Source organism: Lissotriton vulgaris, chromosome 3_1 (genome assembly GCF_964263255.1).
Source record: "Lissotriton vulgaris chromosome 3_1, aLisVul1.2, whole genome shotgun sequence".
In the NCBI taxonomy this organism is placed as follows: Eukaryota; Metazoa; Chordata; class Amphibia; order Caudata; family Salamandridae; genus Lissotriton; species Lissotriton vulgaris.
The window spans coordinates 1,786,819,395-1,786,838,148 of record NC_141689.1 but is presented as its reverse complement, the minus strand read 5'-3'; the positions used below and the strand labels follow the sequence as shown (position 1 = coordinate 1,786,838,148).

Genomic DNA, 18,754 nt, shown 5'->3' with positions numbered 1-18,754 from the left:
CCAGGCACGGATAGTTTATATTTATGTGTAAGAACATGTTGTAAATGTATCTCCATTTATATTTGATAATGACGTAGAAAGGCGGGTGGCATTGTTTATTTGGAGTTCTTTTGCTTGCGCCTTCGGGCAGGAAATAGCACAGCCTCCCAGAGGCATTGGCGCTCTCTGACTCATAGCGCCTCACCGTGGCCACTAAAGACAAAGCACCCTCATGAAGGGCAGAACCATAGGTTCTTCATAAGAGCGCCGCTCCCTCTGTAATGCTGGGCCTTCACCTTTCCGGACGGACCACTATAGAGCATGACTGTGGAAGAAAGGGGCAGGACGGCCCGATTCACGCAGAGAAATGCCTCGGAAGGGACATATCTGCACTTCAATAAAATATGTTTTACAACAATGACCCAGGCTAAGCCTCCCTTTGTGCGTAATTCAATCCTCGGGGATCCCCTGCATGGTTTGAACGTTTAAGGAGATATATGGTGCGCTCAGATACAGATGCTACTGAACATATAGTGAGAGGCTGCAGGGACGGCTCGCGGCCCGTATCACAGGCACGGAGCAGGGCGCGAGGCGAGACAGTGAGAAGAAAACAGGCCCGGTGAGCTGCGTGACGGAGGTGAGTGTACCAATGCTTATTTATGACAGCACTCTGCAAAAGGGAAAGGGCACAGCTCGGATCAGACTCCCTCTCCCCACCTCAAGTGAGCAGTTCACCCCCCCCCCCATGACCGTCCCGTCAAAGTGTCATTTTTTTAAATGTAACTTTCGGCGAGATGTGCACACATTGCAAGTACAAGTGTTCAGGGAGTTTATAAAACATTTCCATTGCAGACATTCGACCCCAGATCCAAGAAATGTAAGCAGGGTGAATCACCGTGTGTCTCGAATGTTTCCTCCCGTGGACACAAGTTGTCGTTTTAGAAAAAGCAACATTCGGATCTCTGTTTGCCCTCAAGGTAGCCAGAGATTTCCCCACCCGTCATCTCAAAATGTCATAATTGTATCAAATCTCCGTAAAATGAGATTAAAGTAAGAAAGATGGTGTAAATTATACGGCACTTCGTGGAAAGCGATCGCTTTAATGAAACGTTTCAAGATGGTTTCCGAGGGTTCAAAGAATGGCGTGTTTAGTATAGAACACTTCCTACAGAATGAACATAAACAACAGATGCCACCGAGAGCAGTTTAAGGACAGCTTCTGGTGAAGACCGCAGAAAATTAAAGGCTATTTCAAGGGCAATTTCCTGTTTATTTTACAGTGATGATCCTGGATTTTGAAGGATTGCAGCCCTGTGTCTTCAAAGCAAGTGAGGTCCGGTGCACCGAGCAGAAAGAGTCCGAGAGGCATCAACGACGCACATAAAACAAAGACACGCTGAGGCCCCGGTGCAGCACTCGACAGCAACATGCACGCTAGCGACTACCAGCCTCTAACAGGAAACCCCAAGGACACTATCTGTGGAACACACGGAGGCCAGAATGCATTCATCAGTGCACAACAGTAAAACAGTCATGTACATCGCAACCAAACCCTGAGTCTGAGCACTGGTCACACGAGGCCCTGACAAGCACACCACAACCAAACCCTGAGTCTGAGCATTGGTCGCACGAGGCACTGACAAGCACATCACAACCAACCCCTGAGTCTGAGCACTGGTCCCACGAGGCCCTGAAAAGCACATCACAACCAACCCCTGAGTCTGAGCATTGCTCCTAGGAGGCCCTGACAAGCACATCACAACCAACCCCTGAGTCTGAGCACTGGTCCCACGAGGCCCTGACGAGCACATCACAACCAACCCCTGAGTCTGAGCACTGATCCTAGGAGACCCTGACAGGCACATCACAACCAACCCCTGAGTCTGAGCACTGGTGCCACGAGGCCCGGACGAGCACATCACAACCAACCCCTGAGTCTGAGCATTGGTCGCACGAGGCACTGACAAGCACATCACAACCAACCCCTGAGTCTGAGCACTGGTCCCACGAGGCCCTGAAAAGCACATCACAACCAACCCCTGAGTCTGAGCACTGGTCCAATGAGGCCCTGACAAGCACATCACAATCAACCCCTGAGTCTGAGCACTGGTCCCACGAAGCCCTGACAAGCACATCACAACCAAACCCTGAGTCTGAGCACAGGTCCCACAAGGCCCTGACAGGCACATCACAACCAACCGCTGAGTCTGAGCATTGCTCCAACGAGGCCCTGACAAACATGCCACAAGCAATCCCAGAGTCTGAGCACTGGTCCCACGTGGCCCTGACAAACATGCCACAAGCAATCCCAGAGTCTGAGCACTGGTCCCACGTGGCCCTGACAAGCACATCACAAACCAACCTGCGAGTCTGAGCACTGATCCCAGGAGGCCCTGACAAGCACATCACAACCAAACCCTGAGTCTGAGCACTGGTCCCAGGAGGCCCTGACAAGCACATCACAACCAAACCCTGAGTCTGAGCACTGGTCCCACGAGGCCCTGACAAGCACATCACAACCAAACCCTGAGTTTGAGCACTGGTCCCTGGAGGCCCTGACAGGCACATCACAACCAACCCCTGAGTCTGAGCACTGGTCCAATGAGGCCCTGACAAGCACATCAAAACTAACCACTTAGTCTGAGTATTGCTCCTAGGAGGCCCTGACAGGCACATCACAACCAACCCCGGAGTCTGAGCACTGGTCCCACGAGGCCCTGACAAGAACATCACTACTAACTTCTGAGTCTGCGCATTGCTTCCAGGAGGCCCTGACAGGCACATCACAACTAACCCCTTAGCCTGAGCACTGATCCTAGGAGGCTCTGACAGGCACATCACAACCAACCCCTGAGTCAGAGCACTGGTCCCACGAGGCCCTGACAAGCACCTCACAACCAACCCCTGATTCTGAGCACTGGTCCAATAAGGTCCTGACAAGCACATCACAACAAAACCCCTGAGTCTGAGCATTGCTCTAACGAGGCCCTGACAGGCACATCACAACCAACCACTGAGTATGAGCACTGGTCCCAGGAGGCCCTGACAGGCACATCACAACCAACCCCTGAGTCTGCGCACTGGTCCAATGAGGCCCTGATAGGCTCATCAAAACCAACCCCTGAGTCTGAGCATTGCTCCAACGAGGCCCTGACAAACATGCCACAACCAAACCCAGAGTCTGAGCACTGGTCCCACAAGGCCCTGACAAGCACATCACAATTAACACCTGAGTCTGAGCACTGGTGCCACGAGGCCCTGACAAGCACATCACAACCAAACCCTGAGTCAGAGCACTGGTCCCAGGAGGCTCTGACAAGTACATAACAACCAAAACCAGAGTCTGAGCACTGGTCCCACTAGGTCCTGACAAGCACATCACAACCAACCCCTGAGTCTGAGCATTGCTCCGACGAGGCCCTGACAAGCACATCACAACCAACGCCTGAGCACTGATCACATGAGGCCCTGACAAGCACATCACAACCAAACACTGAGCCTGAACACTGGTCCCAGGAGGTCCTGACAAGCACATCACAACCAAACCGAATCTGAGCACTGGTCCAATGAGGCTCTGACAAGCACATCACAACCAACCCCCGAGTCTGAGCACTGGTCCTACGAGGCCCTGACAAGCACATCACAACCAACCCCTGAGTCTGAGCACTGGTCTCACGAGGCACTGACAAGCTCATCACAACCAAACCCTGAGTCTGAGACCTGGTCCCAGGAGACCCTGACAGGCTCATCACAACCAACCCCTGAGTCTGAGCATTGCTCCAACGAGGCCCTGACAAACATGCCACAACCAAACCCAGAGTCTGAGCACTGGTCCCACAAGGCCCTGACAAGCACATAACAACCAAAACCAGAGTCTGAGCACTGGTCCCACTAGGTCCTGACAAGCACATCACAACCAACCCCTGAGTCTGAGCATTGCTCCGACGAGGCCCTGACAAGCACATCACAACCAACGCCTGAGCACTGATCACATGAGGCCCTGACAAGCACATCACAACCAAACACTGAGCCTGAACACTGGTCCCAGGAGGTCCTGACAAGCACATCACAACCAAACCGAATCTGAGCACTGGTCCAATGAGGCTCTGACAAGCACATCACAACCAACCCCCGAGTCTGAGCACTGGTCCTACGAGGCCCTGACAAGCACATCACAACCAACCCCTGAGTCTGAGCACTGGTCTCACGAGGCACTGACAAGCACATCACAACCAAACCCTGAGTCTGAGACCTGGTCCCAGGAGACCCTGACAGGCTCATCACAACCAACCCCTGAGTCTGAGCATTGCTCCAACGAGGCCCTGACAAACATGCCACAACCAAACCCAGAGTCTGAGCACTGGTCCCACAAGGTCCTGACAAGCACATCACAACAAAACCCCTGAGTCTGAGCATTGCTCTAACGAGGCCCTGACAGGCACATCACAACCAACCACTGAGTATGAGCACTGGTCCCAGGAGGCCCTGACAGGCACATCACAACCAACCCCTGAGTCTGCGCACTGGTCCAATGAGGCCCTGATAGGCTCATCAAAACCAACCCCTGAGTCTGAGCATTGCTCCAACGAGGCCCTGACAAACATGCCACAACCAAACCCAGAGTCTGACCACTGGTCCCACAAGGCCCTGACAAGCACATCACAATTAACACCTGAGTCTGAGCACTGGTGCCACGAGGCCCTGACAAGCACATCACAACCAAACCCTGAGTCAGAGCACTGGTCCCAGGAGGCCCTGACAAGCACATAACAACCAAAACCAGAGTCTGAGCACTGGTCCCACTAGGTCCTGACAAGCACATCACAACCAACCCCTGAGTCTGAGCATTGCTCCGACGAGGCCCTGACAAGCACATCACAACCAACGCCTGAGCACTGATCACATGAGGCCCTGACAAGCACATCACAACCAAACACTGAGCCTGAACACTGGTCCCAGGAGGTCCTGACAAGCACATCACAACCAAACCGAATCTGAGCACTGGTCCAATGAGGCTCTGACAAGCACATCACAACCAACCCCCGAGTCTGAGCACTGGTCCTACGAGGCCCTGACAAGCACATCACAACCAACCCCTGAGTCTGAGCACTGGTCTCACGAGGCACTGACAAGCACATCACAACCAAACCCTGAGTCTGAGACCTGGTCCCAGGAGACCCTGACAGGCTCATCACAACCAACCCCTGAGTCTGAGCATTGCTCCAACGAGGCCCTGACAAACATGCCACAACCAAACCCAGAGTCTGAGCACTGGTCCCACAAGGTCCTGACAAGCACATCACAACCAAACCGAATCTGAGCACTGGTCCAATGAGGCTCTGACAAGCACATCACAACCAACCCCCGAGTCTGAGCACTGGTCCTACGAGGCCCTGACAAGCACATCACAACCAACCCCTGAGTCTGAGCACTGGTCTCACGAGGCACTGACAAGCACATCACAACCAAACCCTGAGTCTGAGACCTGGTCCCAGGAGACCCTGACAGGCTCATCACAACCAACCCCTGAGTCTGAGCATTGCTCCAACGAGGCCCTGACAAACATGCCACAACCAAACACTGAGTCTGAACACTGGTCCTATGAGACCCTGACAAGCACATCACAACCAACCCCTGAGTCTAGCACTGGTCTCAGGATGCCCTGACAAGCACATCACAACCAACCCCTGAGTCTGAGCACTGGTCCCACAAGGCCCTGACAAGCACATCAGAACCAACCCCTGAGTCTGAGCACTGGTCCCACGAGGCCCTGACAAACACATCACAACCAACCCCTGAGTCTGAGCACTGGTTCAATGAGGCCCTGACAAGCACATCACAACCAAACCCTGAGTCTGAACACTGGTCCTATGAGACCCTGACAAGCACATCACAACCAACCCCTGAGTCTAGCACTGGTCTCAGGAGGCCCTGACAAGCACATCACAACCAACCCCTGAGTCTGAGCACTGGTCCCACAAGGCCCTGACAAGCACATCAGAACCAACCCCTGAGTCTGAGCACTGGTCCCACGAGGCCCTGACAAACACATCACAACCAACCCCTGAGTCTGAGCACTGGTTCAATGAGGCCCTGACAAGCACATCACAACCAACCCCTGAGTCTGAGCACTGGTCCCACGAGGCCCTGACAAACACATCACAACCCACCCCTGAGTCTGAGCACTGGTTCAATGAGGCCCTGACAAGCACATCACAACCAAACTCTGAGTCTGGCACATTGCTGCCTCAAGAGACTGTTGTGTTTTGTTGTGCTATGATATCAAAGTGCAGCCTCCGGACTGTAGGAAGGTGGCTACCTGACTATGGTTACCCCAGATTTTTTTGCCCTGTGTTTAGCTGGTTTTCGACTTAGTTGGCCTGGTTCCCTGCTAATCAGGGCCCCAGGCTATCTGCTCTCTCTGTAAAATGGATTCCATGTACCCTAGGTGCATAACTAGATTGGCTTGGGTCACCTTATCAGCCCCTGTACAGAGCACTATAGGTGCCCAGGGCATAGGTACATCCAAGGCCTACCAGGGGCTGCAGCATAGCTTTTGCCACCCCTGGCTGGTTCTTAAATTGACACAACTGGCTGATCACTCAGCTGGGGCAAGTGGGTGTAATCACCCCTTGCTTAGATATAGTATACCTATATCTAAACCTATATCTGGACACTTATATAGCCTGTAAGCCACTCCTATGGAAGGCCTCATCAATCCTGGAGGCAGAGTGCGTGGTTTTATGTGAGATAGTGCTCTGGCATGAGCTGAGCCTGTCTGCAGCTGTCGGGAACAACTCCCTAAGCTGATCCGGGATAATGCCATACCATATACTCTTAAGCGCCTTATAATCCTCGCGGTTATATAGCAACTTTGGTTTGGCTTTATCAAAACATGTCGTGTAAGGTGTCATACGAATTGGAATACTACCCCCTCGCCAGTTCTGGCGACGGGGGTAGCATTCCACCCTTCTAGAGGGAGAAGACATGTTACTTTACTGAAACGCGGTTGATTTAACATGAGCCTCAGATCCACAAAATGGATGCCCCTGCCACAGACACGGGTCTGACCTCCTGCTGCTGACCGAAACCCGGCAGAGGAGGCCTGGACAAAGAGTTTCCTGTCACAGGGCGGTGTCAAACCACCCCAGACAGGAGATAGTGGATTGGAGTAGGGAGGTTTCAATGAAACCAGACACTGCCTGGGGAGCACAAGGCTGCCCCTTGCAGGATCCGGCCAAACCGGTTCTGGGGCCTCCCAGCCCCTGTCCCAGCGCGGCCAGGATCAAAGGAGAGGGGTGTAACCACCCCCTTCCTGGGTCCCACCCATAGGAGGGGACCTAGCAGGATGTCCAACCCCCTAGATTCGAATAAGAGGGGGAGCAGTCCCAACGGACCTCAGATCATCCTGAAGAAACATAAGAAACGAAATCTGGACCCTTCGACTTTCTACACGACGTGAGAAGACTGAAGAATCTCCCTTGTGGTCAAGGAGTGACCACCCTGTGCAAACAGGCACCATCCAGCCCTCGACCCTTGCTTTGTTGCAGTTCCCGCCGGAACTCGAGCGACAGAGATCGACGAGATCAAGCTTGCCTGCCTTCTACCTGCCCGATCCACAGTCCCTGCAGAGCTGAGACCCGTGGAGGCGACCGGAAGCGTGGGGCACGCCATCTTGAAAAGGCCACGAGACGCTGACCGTGCGGCCCCCGAGTGACCCTCGAAGCTGTACACCGGGGTTTGAGAAGCCCCAGCCCCGAGCTCCACTTGCACCAAAGCTCACCCCTCCACACTCGCTGAGTGCTGCGTGGGGCCCTTCTGCTTGTGTGCGCTCGACGCGTTGGCCCGGTCACTTGCCAGCTGGCTTGTGGCCCCTGTGCCGACGAACTTTGAAATCCGACTTGCTTTTCTGGTTGCTCCAGATCTGCACCAGCTCCTGTAAAAAGGAGCACCCACTCTGACCCTCCTGGTTCGAGTGATAAGCAATCTCCCGGTTCCGCGTGGATTGCTTTTGCCAAGTGCTGTTTGCTACAATCTTCAAGCCGACGGTGCTGACGGCGAGAGCCTACGTGGGACAGATCGTGACCCGCTCCTGGACGTCGCAGATGCCCCAGAGCCCACGTGACAGCGGAGAGAAGCCTATCGACAACTGCCTGATTGCGCCCGACATTGCCTGGTTCCGTCCTGGTTCCACCCTGGTCACTGCTGAGTGACCCAGACTCTGTCCCCTCTGCTTTCAGGTACTTTTCTACATCGATCCACCCTTGGATCGCACCGGACACTTCTGCTTCACAGCGCCTGCAGCTGCAACAGCTCCAAGCACCCAGAACCTGCGTGACAGAACCCGACGCCACTTCGACCCTGTGCACCCACGGCCTGTGGGTGAGGTAACTTTGCAACGCCGGTGTCTTTACACTGGTACACACCTCTAGGGTCTGTGTCTAAAGTTTTGTGTTCCTAGGTTCAGCGGAAGTATCTTTTTATTCACTTTAATTGACTTTTACGCACCATTGACAGTGCATTGGTGCGCGCCGCACTTTCCGTGCTGCACCCGTCTCCTGTGGGCTACTCCCGACTTCTTCATTGCTTGTCCTGACTGCTCCCAGCGAATCTCTAGGCCCTAGGCCTAACCATTGTTCGTAAAGTGTTACTTATACCACTTTTTTGATATATGGTCTGAGTGGCCACCCGCCCTCATCCATAAACGTGCAACTTTATATGTGTAACAGTGCTTTTGATTTAACGCTTGTGCCCCTTTCCTCATAAAGAGTACTGGGGAGTAATTTAGAAATAAATACATATATTTTTATAATATATACTTGTGTGGTGTCCTTTCATTTGATTACAGGATTGTATGTGGTAAAACAAGCTCGCTTAACACGACCTCTTAAGTTAAGCCTTTAAGGCTGCTTAGTCCATGCTACCACTAGGATAGCTTGTCTACAAGGTTGACTTACAACCTGACATCTTTGGGGTTTGTTTGGACTGATAACCAGTGGTTCCAGAATTGGAAACACTACCTATCAGGCCAACTTCTCACATTGGTGTGCAGCGGTGCGGATTTGAGCTTGCTGTTTGTTTTACCATTGCAATCTTTATCAAATTGAAAGATCACATCAAGTACCTCTAGGTACATATAAATCAAAAGCTTAGCATATTAAGTTCTACTGAACTTAGTAGTTGTAGATTAAAGGGATTAGCACACCCTGACTACAACTCACTAGCAAGGTACAGTAGGAAACCACTTAGTGTAGGTAAGTGCATCACTTACACCTCACTAGCAGTCATGTCTGATACAGGTAGAGCCTCAGGCTCTGCTCCTGTAATAGTTGATCCTATAGGGACAACATCCAGATATGACAACCTTAGCCACAAAGACCTGAGTGCCTTGTGCACAGCCAGGGGGCTAAAAAAGGGCAGAGGCCCTACCATTCCTTCCCTAGTAGCTCTCCTAGAAAAGGATGACCTAGATAAGGTGAGTCAGGCTCCCTTAGAAACAGGTGAAGGGATAAACTCCCCTGAGAATGAGAATCTTCCAGAAGAAGAGGAGGAGGAAGAGGAAGAGGAAGGCTCTGATTTAGATGAGCCTGAAGATCAGGATCAGGGGGGAAACCAGGTACAGGTTGCCAGGCTTAACCAGGCCAACTTGGACCTACATGGGAATGGAGAGGGCCAGCACCACTCCAGATCTCATAACCAAATTCTCCCAGGTAATAGAAGGGAGAGATCTCTGTCAAGGGACTCTCACCTTTCTAGTGCCTCAAGAGAATCTCAAAGAGGAATGACTTCCTCCCAGAGAAAAGAGCATAGGGCCAGGATGAGGGCTGTCCAACTCCAAATAGAAAGGGAAGAGGTAGCCTTGGCTCAAGCTAAACTTGCTTTAGCAAGACAGAGAAAATTGTGTGGCTTAGATGCCACTGGTGGCAGCAAAGTTCCTAAAGAAAAAGCCAGGTCCTATGATAGTAGAAACCTGACAAAGATTGTGCCCCCCTATCAGGAAGGGGATGACATCCACAAATGGATGACTGCTCTGGAGAGAGCCTGCATGGTACAGCAGGTTCCTGAGGAACAGTGGGCAGCAATCTTATGGTACTCCTTTTCAGAGAAAGGGAGGGATAGGCTCCTCACTGTCAGACATGAGGATGCCAGCAATTACAAAGTCCTGAAGAGTGTTCTGATAGATGGGTTTGGCTTAACCACTGAACAGTACAGGTTAAAGTTCAGAGATACCCAGAAGACACAGACTCAGGACTGGACTGATTTTGTTGATTGTGCAACTAAGGCTCTGGAGGGTTGGCTGAATGGCAGCAAAGTACATGACTTCACAGGATTGTATAATTTGATTATGAGGGAGCAGATCCTTAGTAATTGTCAGAACCAGCTCTTACACCAGCACCTGGTGGACTCAGATTTGACCTCTCCCCAAGAATTGGGAAAGAGGGCAGATAAGTGGGTCAGAACCAGGATTAGGCCTAAGAATCAGGACAATAACCAGAAGAAGGAGTCTACCAAGCCTCAAGATAAGGGTGGGGATAAAAGTAAAGAAAACACTTCCCCAGGGCCCCAAAACTCCAAGAAGGGGGGTGGGTCCCAAGACACTTCTTCAACGGAGAAAAAGCCTTATTGCCATGCCTGTAAACAGGTTGGGCATTACAAAACAGACAGCTGTTGTCCCAAGAATGGCAATAAAGAAAACATACCTCCAAAGCCAGCTCCAACACCTCCTGTTACTGTCAGCAGTAATCCCCCAGGAAGTGGGAGCACACCCAGGAATCTGGGTGGGTTTACTTTTGGAGCCCAAGGGGACCCTGGCCTATCCAGGTCCCCATCCCCAAATAATCTTGTCTATGAGACTGGCATGGGGTTTGCCAACTTCTCTGTTTGCCCAAATACCTTGAGCAAATATAGACAGGAACCCATCATCAATGGTTTGAAAGTTGAAGCTTTTAGAGACACAGGGGCTAGCATCACCATGGTGGCTGACTGTATAGTCCCCTCTAAGCAACTTTTACCAGGTGCCACATACCAGGTAACAAACATTGATGGCATCCAAACCAATCATCCCATGGCAGTAGTGAGTCTCAGCTGGGGAGGTGTCATTGGCCCAAAGAGAGTGGCAGTGTCACCAAACTTGCCTGTAGACTGTCTACTGGGTAATGATTTGGAAATCTCAGCCTGGGCTGAGGTTGAACAGGAAATCCATTCTAGAATGGTAAATTCCAATGGAAAGGTTAGTGGGGCTGTACTGGCTATAGCCCCAATTCAAGATGTCCTTCCTGACAAGGTTGGTAGGGCTGAGCAACTCTCTGCCCCATCTTTACCAGAAGCTCTTCCAAACCAGAATAGCAAAGCTGTTATGATAACAGCAGAAACCCAAACTGAGTCTCCTCCTGAAAAGGTTGGTGGGGCTGTGATGGCCACAGCCCAAACTCAAACAGATATGTGTGTTGTTAAGCCTGAAATGATGGATCACTCCACCCAAACTGAGAGCATGGAGGAGGAAGAGAAATCTCCCCCTCACCAGACAGTAGGACAAGATCAGCCTCCTCAGGGAACTGATCTTACCCCTGATGAAGGAACTGCCCCAGAGGTTGTTAGGCCTGGCCTGACAGAGCCTCTGATGGCAGTGGACCCTTCTCAGGTGGGATCCAGTCTGGAGCAGGTAACCTGCCCCTCTCTACCTTGCCTTAGTCAGCCCAGGGCTGCAGAGGACAAGAAGGACAGTGAGACCCAGAGGGCCCCCTGTCAAATAAAGCACCCCCATCAACAGATTAGGGGCACCAAAACTAGTAGGCCTAGTAAGGTGAAAACTTTAAAAACTCCTGAGGGAGCCCCCTTAAAAACAGTTAGGGACCTTCCACAGATGGATTCTGTTGGGCACAGCCAAACCTGGGACCCAAAGGGCCCAAACCTGAACTGTCCCTCCAGCAAGCCAAACAAAGGGACCCAGCCTCCAGCTTTAGGTAGCCAGAGGTTGACCCTGAGAGCTCAGTGCAACTCAGTTGAAGAAAGAAAGGCACATATGGTGGAAGATAATTGGAGGAAGTTGAGCCCAAAAATAGTGGAGCCTCACTTCAATACTCCATATCCAAACCAGCCTTTAACTTTGCATAAACACACCCAAGGTAGTGATTCCCTATGGTGGAGACCCTCTAATACCCCTAGGGTGAGGGACTGCTTAGTGGACCATGAGACAGGGGGTACCCATGCTAGTGCAGGTACTTCCTTATATGGCCACTCAGGCAATATAGGCTTACCTGGCCAAGGATAGCCTTATCTCCTTTCGTTTGGGGGGGGGTTATGTAGGAAGGTGGCTACCTGACTATGGTTACCCCAGATTTTTTTGCCCTGTGTTTAGCTGGTTTTCGACTTAGTTGGCCTGGTTCCCTGCTAATCAGGGCCCCAGGCTATCTGCTCTCTCTGTAAAATGGATTCCATGTACCCTAGGTGCATAACTAGATTGGCTTGGGTCACCTTATCAGCCCCTGTACAGAGCACTATAGGTGCCCAGGGCATAGGTACATCCAAGGCCTACCAGGGGCTGCAGCATAGCTTTTGCCACCCCTGGCTGGTTCTTAAATTGACACAACTGGCTGATCACTCAGCTGGGGCAAGTGGGTGTAATCACCCCTTGCTTAGATATAGTATACCTATATCTAAACCTATATCTGGACACTTATATAGCCTGTAAGCCACTCCTATGGATGGCCTCATCAATCCTGGAGGCAGAGTGTGTGGTTTTATGTGAGATAGTGCTCTGGCATGAGCTGAGCCTGTCTGCAGCTGTCGGGAACAACTCCCTAAGCTGATCCGGGATAATGCCATACCATATACTCTTAAGCGCCTTATAATCCTCGCGGTTATATAGCAACTTTGGTTTGGCTTTATCAAAACATGTCGTGTAAGGTGTCATACGAATTGGAATACTACCCCCTCGCCAGTTCTGGCGACGGGGGTAGCATTCCACCCTTCTAGAGGGAGAAGACATGTTACTTTACTGAAACGCGGTTGATTTAACATGAGCCTCAGATCCACAAAATGGATGCCCCTGCCACAGACACGGGTCTGACCTCCTGCTGCTGACCGAAACCCGGCAGAGGAGGCCTGGACAAAGAGTTTCCTGTCACAGGGCGGTGTCAAACCACCCCAGACAGGAGATAGTGGATTGGAGTAGGGAGGTTTCAATGAAACCAGACACTGCCTGGGGAGCACAAGGCTGCCCCTTGCAGGATCCGGCCAAACCGGTTCTGGGGCCTCCCAGCCCCTGTCCCAGCGCGGCCAGGATCAAAGGAGAGGGGTGTAACCACCCCCTTCCTGGGTCCCACCCATAGGAGGGGACCTAGCAGGATGTCCAACCCCCTAGATTCGAATAAGAGGGGGAGCAGTCCCAACGGACCTCAGATCATCCTGAAGAAACATAAGAAACGAAATCTGGACCCTTCGACTTTCTACACGACGTGAGAAGACTGAAGAATCTCCCTTGTGGTCAAGGAGTGACCACCCTGTGCAAACAGGCACCATCCAGCCCTCGACCCTTGCTTTGTTGCAGTTCCCGCCGGAACTCGAGCGACAGAGATCGACGAGATCAAGCTTGCCTGCCTTCTACCTGCCCGATCCACAGTCCCTGCAGAGCTGAGACCCGTGGAGGCGACCGGAAGCGTGGGGCACGCCATCTTGAAAAGGCCACGAGACGCTGACCGTGCGGCCCCCGAGTGACCCTCGAAGCTGTACACCAGGGTTTGAGAAGCCCCAGCCCCGAGCTCCACTTGCACCAAAGCTCACCCCTCCACACTCGCTGAGTGCTGCGTGGGGCCCTTCTGCTTGTGTGCGCTCGACGCGTTGGCCCGGTCACTTGCCAGCTGGCTTGTGGCCCCTGTGCCGATGAACTTTGAAATCCGACTTGCTTTTCTGGTTGCTCCAGATCTGCACCAGCTCCTGTAAAAAGGAGCACCCACTCTGACCCTCCTGGTTCGAGTGATAAGCAATCTCCCGGTTCCGCGTGGATTGCTTTTGCCAAGTGCTGTTTGCTACAATCTTCAAGCCGACGGTGCTGACGGCGAGAGCCTACGTGGGACAGATCGTGACCCGCTCCTGGACGTCGCAGATGCCCCAGAGCCCACGTGACAGCGGAGAGAAGCCTATCGACAACTGCCTGATTGCGCCCGACATTGCCTGGTTCCGTCCTGGTTCCACCCTGGTCACTGCTGAGTGACCCAGACTCTGTCCCCTCTGCTTTCAGGTACTTTTCTACATCGATCCACCCTTGGATCGCACCGGACACTTCTGCTTCACAGCGCCTGCAGCTGCAACAGCTCCAAGCACCCAGAACCTGCGTGACAGAACCCGACGCCACTTCGACCCTGTGCACCCACGGCCTGTGGGTGAGGTAACTTTGCAACGCCGGTGTCTTTACACTGGTACACACCTCTAGGGTCTGTGTCTAAAGTTTTGTGTTCCTAGGTTCAGCGGAAGTATCTTTTTATTCACTTTTATTGACTTTTACGCACCATTGACAGTGCATTGGTGCGCGCCGCACTTTCCGTGCTGCACCCGTCTCCTGTGGGCTACTCCCGACTTCTTCATTGCTTGTCCTGACTGCTCCCAGCGAATCTCTAGGCCCTAGGCCTAACCATTGTTCGTAAAGTGTTACTTATACCACTTTTTTGATATATGGTCTGAGTGGCCACCCGCCCTCATCCATAAACGTGCAACTTTATATGTGTAACAGTGCTTTTGATTTAACGCTTGTGCCCCTTTCCTCATAAAGAGTACTGGGGAGTAATTTAGAAATAAATACATATATTTTTATAATATATACTTGTGTGGTGTCCTTTCATTTGATTACAGGATTGTATGTGGTAAAACAAGCTCGCTTAACACGACCTCTTAAGTTAAGCCTTTAAGGCTGCTTAGTCCATGCTACCACTAGGATAGCTTGTCTACAAGGTTGACTTACAACCTGACATCTTTGGGGTTTGTTTGGACTGATAACCAGTGGTTCCAGAATTGGAAACACTACCTATCAGGCCAACTTCTCACACGGACCCTAACAGCCATGGCACGACCACTAAATCCTTCCAACAAACCCTTCCAAACTCACTGCAGCCAGTGAACCACTGAATGCGTGACAATCAATCTATCAGTCGGAGGCACTGCCCCCTCAGGCCTGAATAGCGTGTAGAAGCAAAACATGCATTCAGAAAACAGGCACAGCACACCCAGACACTGAGTTAGTCACAGTGCAGCCAGGAGACCATAATAGCATATAAAATCCCTGTATGTAGAACAGAGTTCTCATCAGATTTTAGCAAACGCTGCACAGAAAACCCAGAGCCTGACACACATACCCAGCAGACATAAATAAGAACAGAACAGTAAATCGTTGAACCTAACAATTAGTAAGAAACCCCCTTGACACATGCACTGAACAAGCACGCCTGCTTCTGACACTGTTTCCACCAGATATGCCAACAGTCAAGTGCACAGCCCTGACACTCTACTGCCACCAGACACACTAACAACCGACTGCACAGCCTGGCACACTGCTGCCACCAGATACATTAGTTAAAAAACAACAACTGCACAGCCTGAACAACACTGCCACCAGGTAGACTAACGACCAGCTACACAGCCTACCACGTGTCTGTCACCAGATACACAATCAACTGCACAGCCTGAAACACTACTACCACAAGTTATACTAAGAACAAACTAAGAAGTCTGCCACACTGCTGCAACCGGATGTACCAACTCAACTGCACAGTCTGCAGCAGTACTACCACCAGATACACTAAAATATAACTAAGGAGCCTGACACACTGCTACAACCAGAAGCACTAAACACCAACTGCACAGAGCCTGGAACACGACAGTAATGCAATCCTAACACGAGCTTTTCCAGCAGCCTACTGGCCAGATCTACACGCTCCTGGAATCCTAAAGAGGCACAGCAGAGGCAAACTCGGGCTGCACGGACACAGTGCTTACACCCGAGCAAGCAGAGAGCCCGTAGACACACTGCTGACACCCAAACAAGCAGAGAACCCAAAGACACAGCGCTGACACCCGTGCAAGTACAGAGCCCACGAACACAAGGCTAACACCTGAGCAAGCAGAGAGCCCACAGACACACTGCTGACACCCAAGCAAGCAGAGAGCCCTCAGACAGAGTGCTTACACCAGAGCAAGCAGAGAGCCCACAGACACATGGCTGACACCCGAGCAAGCAGAGAGCACGTGGACACACTGTGGACACCCAAACAAGCAGGGAGCCCACAGACACACTGCTGACACCTAGACACAAGGAGCCTGACATGCTGCTGACACTCTGGCAAACAGGGTGTGCATGGAAACAATGCTGACACCCTAACAGAGAGCCCACAGACATGCTGCTGACACCCAAGCAAGCAGAAAGCCCACGGACAAACTGCTGACACCCAAGCAAGCAGAGAACCCATAGACACAGTGCTGACACCCGAGCAAGCAGAGAGTCCGCAGATACACTGCTAACACCCAAACAAGCAGAGAACCCACAGACACAGTGCTGACACCCGAGCAATCACAGAGCCCGCGAACACACGGCTGACACCTGAACAAGCAGAGAGCCCACGGACATACTGCTGACACCCGAGCAAGCAGAGAGCCCACAGACAGAGTGCTTACACCAGAGCAAGCAGAGAGCCCACAAACACATGGCTGACACCCGAGCAAGCAGAGAGCACGCAGACACACTGAGGACATTCAAACAAGCAGGGAGCCCGCGGACACACTGCTGACACCTAGACACAAGGAGCCTGACAGTCTGCTGACAGTCTGGCAAACAGGGTGTACATGGAAACACTGCTGACACCCTAACAAACAGAGAGCCCACAGACATACTGCTGACACCCAAGCAAGCAGAGAGCCCACTGACACCCAAGCAAGCAGAAAGCCCACAGACACACTGCTGACACCCAAGCAAGCAGAGAACCCACAGACAGAGTGCTGACAACTGAGGAAGCAGAGCCCGCGAACACACGGCTGACACCTGAGCAAGCAGAGAACCCACGGACACACTGCTGACACCCCATCAAGCAGAGAGCCTGCAGACACACTGCTGACACCCAAGCAAGCAGAGAACCCGCGGATACACTGATGACACACAAACAAGCAGGGACCTCACAGACACAGTCCTGACGCCCAAGCAAGCAGGGACCCCACAGACACACTGCTGACACCCAAGCAGGGAGGGAGCCCACAGACACACTACTGACAGACACCCAAGCAAGCAGGGAGCCCACAGCCACACTGCTGACACCCAAGCAAGCAGGGAGCCCACAGCCACACTGCTGACACACAAGAAAGCAGGGAGCCTGCGAACACACTGCTGACACCCAAGCAGGGAGCCCATGGACACACTGTAGACACCCAAGCTGGCAGAGAGCCCGCTGGCACATTGCTGATAGCCAAGATCATAGGGGGCCCAACAAGCTGCTGGCGCCGAAGCACACATGGGGACCAACATGCTGCTGACACCCAAGCAAGCAGGGAGCCCACAGCCACACTGCTGACACCCAAGCAAGCAGGGAGCCCACAGCCACACTGCTGACACACAAGAAAGCAGGGAGTCTGCGAACACACTGCTGACACCCAAGCAAGCAGGGAACACATGGACACACTGCTGATACCCAAGCAAGCAGGGAGCCCATGGACAAACAAACTGTAGACACCCAAGCTAGCAGAGAGCCCGCTGGCACATTGCTGATAGCCAAGATCATAGGGGGCCCAACAAGCTGCTGGCGCCGAAGCACACATGGGGACCAACATGCTGCTGGCACCCAAACAAGCAGGGAGCCCTTCACTCTGCTGTGTCAAAGCAGATCAAACACAGGTATGTGCAGGAACTGCTTGTGTGTTGGTGACGTAAGGTTAAAATGGGTACAGCGCAGAGAGCTGTGGGACACGCGTCTGGACGAGCGCTCGAGCGAGTATACTACAGAAAGGGGGAGTGGGGGTTGCTAGGGTGGATACCAGGGCCCTGCAACCGACAGAGGATCCAGGCGAGGATAGAAGAGGTAGAAAACGATGACATCTGAGCATGGAGGTGGAGGGGGTTACACCGAAGCCCGTATTCTTCGATAACGCAAGTATTGCATATTTAAAGTCCACGTCCATAAAAAGTAAAGGAACTCACAGAGAATAGTCGTTGCTACCAGGAAAGGAATACTTTAAAGCACCTGCAGTTTTAAAGAAAATAAAACGTCTAACAAATAGAGTGGGCGCTACATAATACAGTACCTAAAAACTGTGCCTGGGGGGTATTATTACTAAGACCCTGGTGGCACGGAGATGCTAGTGAGCTCAGCGAAGTGCACCCTCCAGGCAGGGATCCCGAGCGGTCATCTCCATTGAGACAGAAAGGCACAGGGGCAGCGGGAAAAAGAGTCCCGTCCCACCCCGAGAGACACAAAGCATCCGAGATCATGGGGGAAATTCGCACCTTTTGAGTATTCTCATTCTCAAAACTCAGAGGTACAAGAGGAGCAGGTTGGGGGGGGGGGGAGACTAGGTCTCTAACGGGCTGCAGGGGAGTGGAAGTGGAGAGCAAGTGAAGATAGAGTTGGGAGGGGGGTGGCGCTAACTTCTAGGGGTACACTGCGCAAGAACAGGTAACGTAGGGGCACACGTAGACTGGGCAGCTACCAGGCGCATAAACAACTGGGATAGGTGCATACATGAACAGCTAAAGTGGAACCACACATTGTATGAGCAGCGACAGGAAAAACAACTACGGTGG

The 18,754-nt window shown here is 52.2% G+C and overlaps 1 protein-coding gene across 1 annotated transcript in view; it reads right to left on the bottom strand.

Annotated features, from left to right (window-relative positions):
- Positions 1 to 18,754, bottom strand: part of NDNF (neuron derived neurotrophic factor) — a 73,372-nt gene that overhangs the window by 53,815 nt on the left and 803 nt on the right. The window lies entirely within an intron of this gene.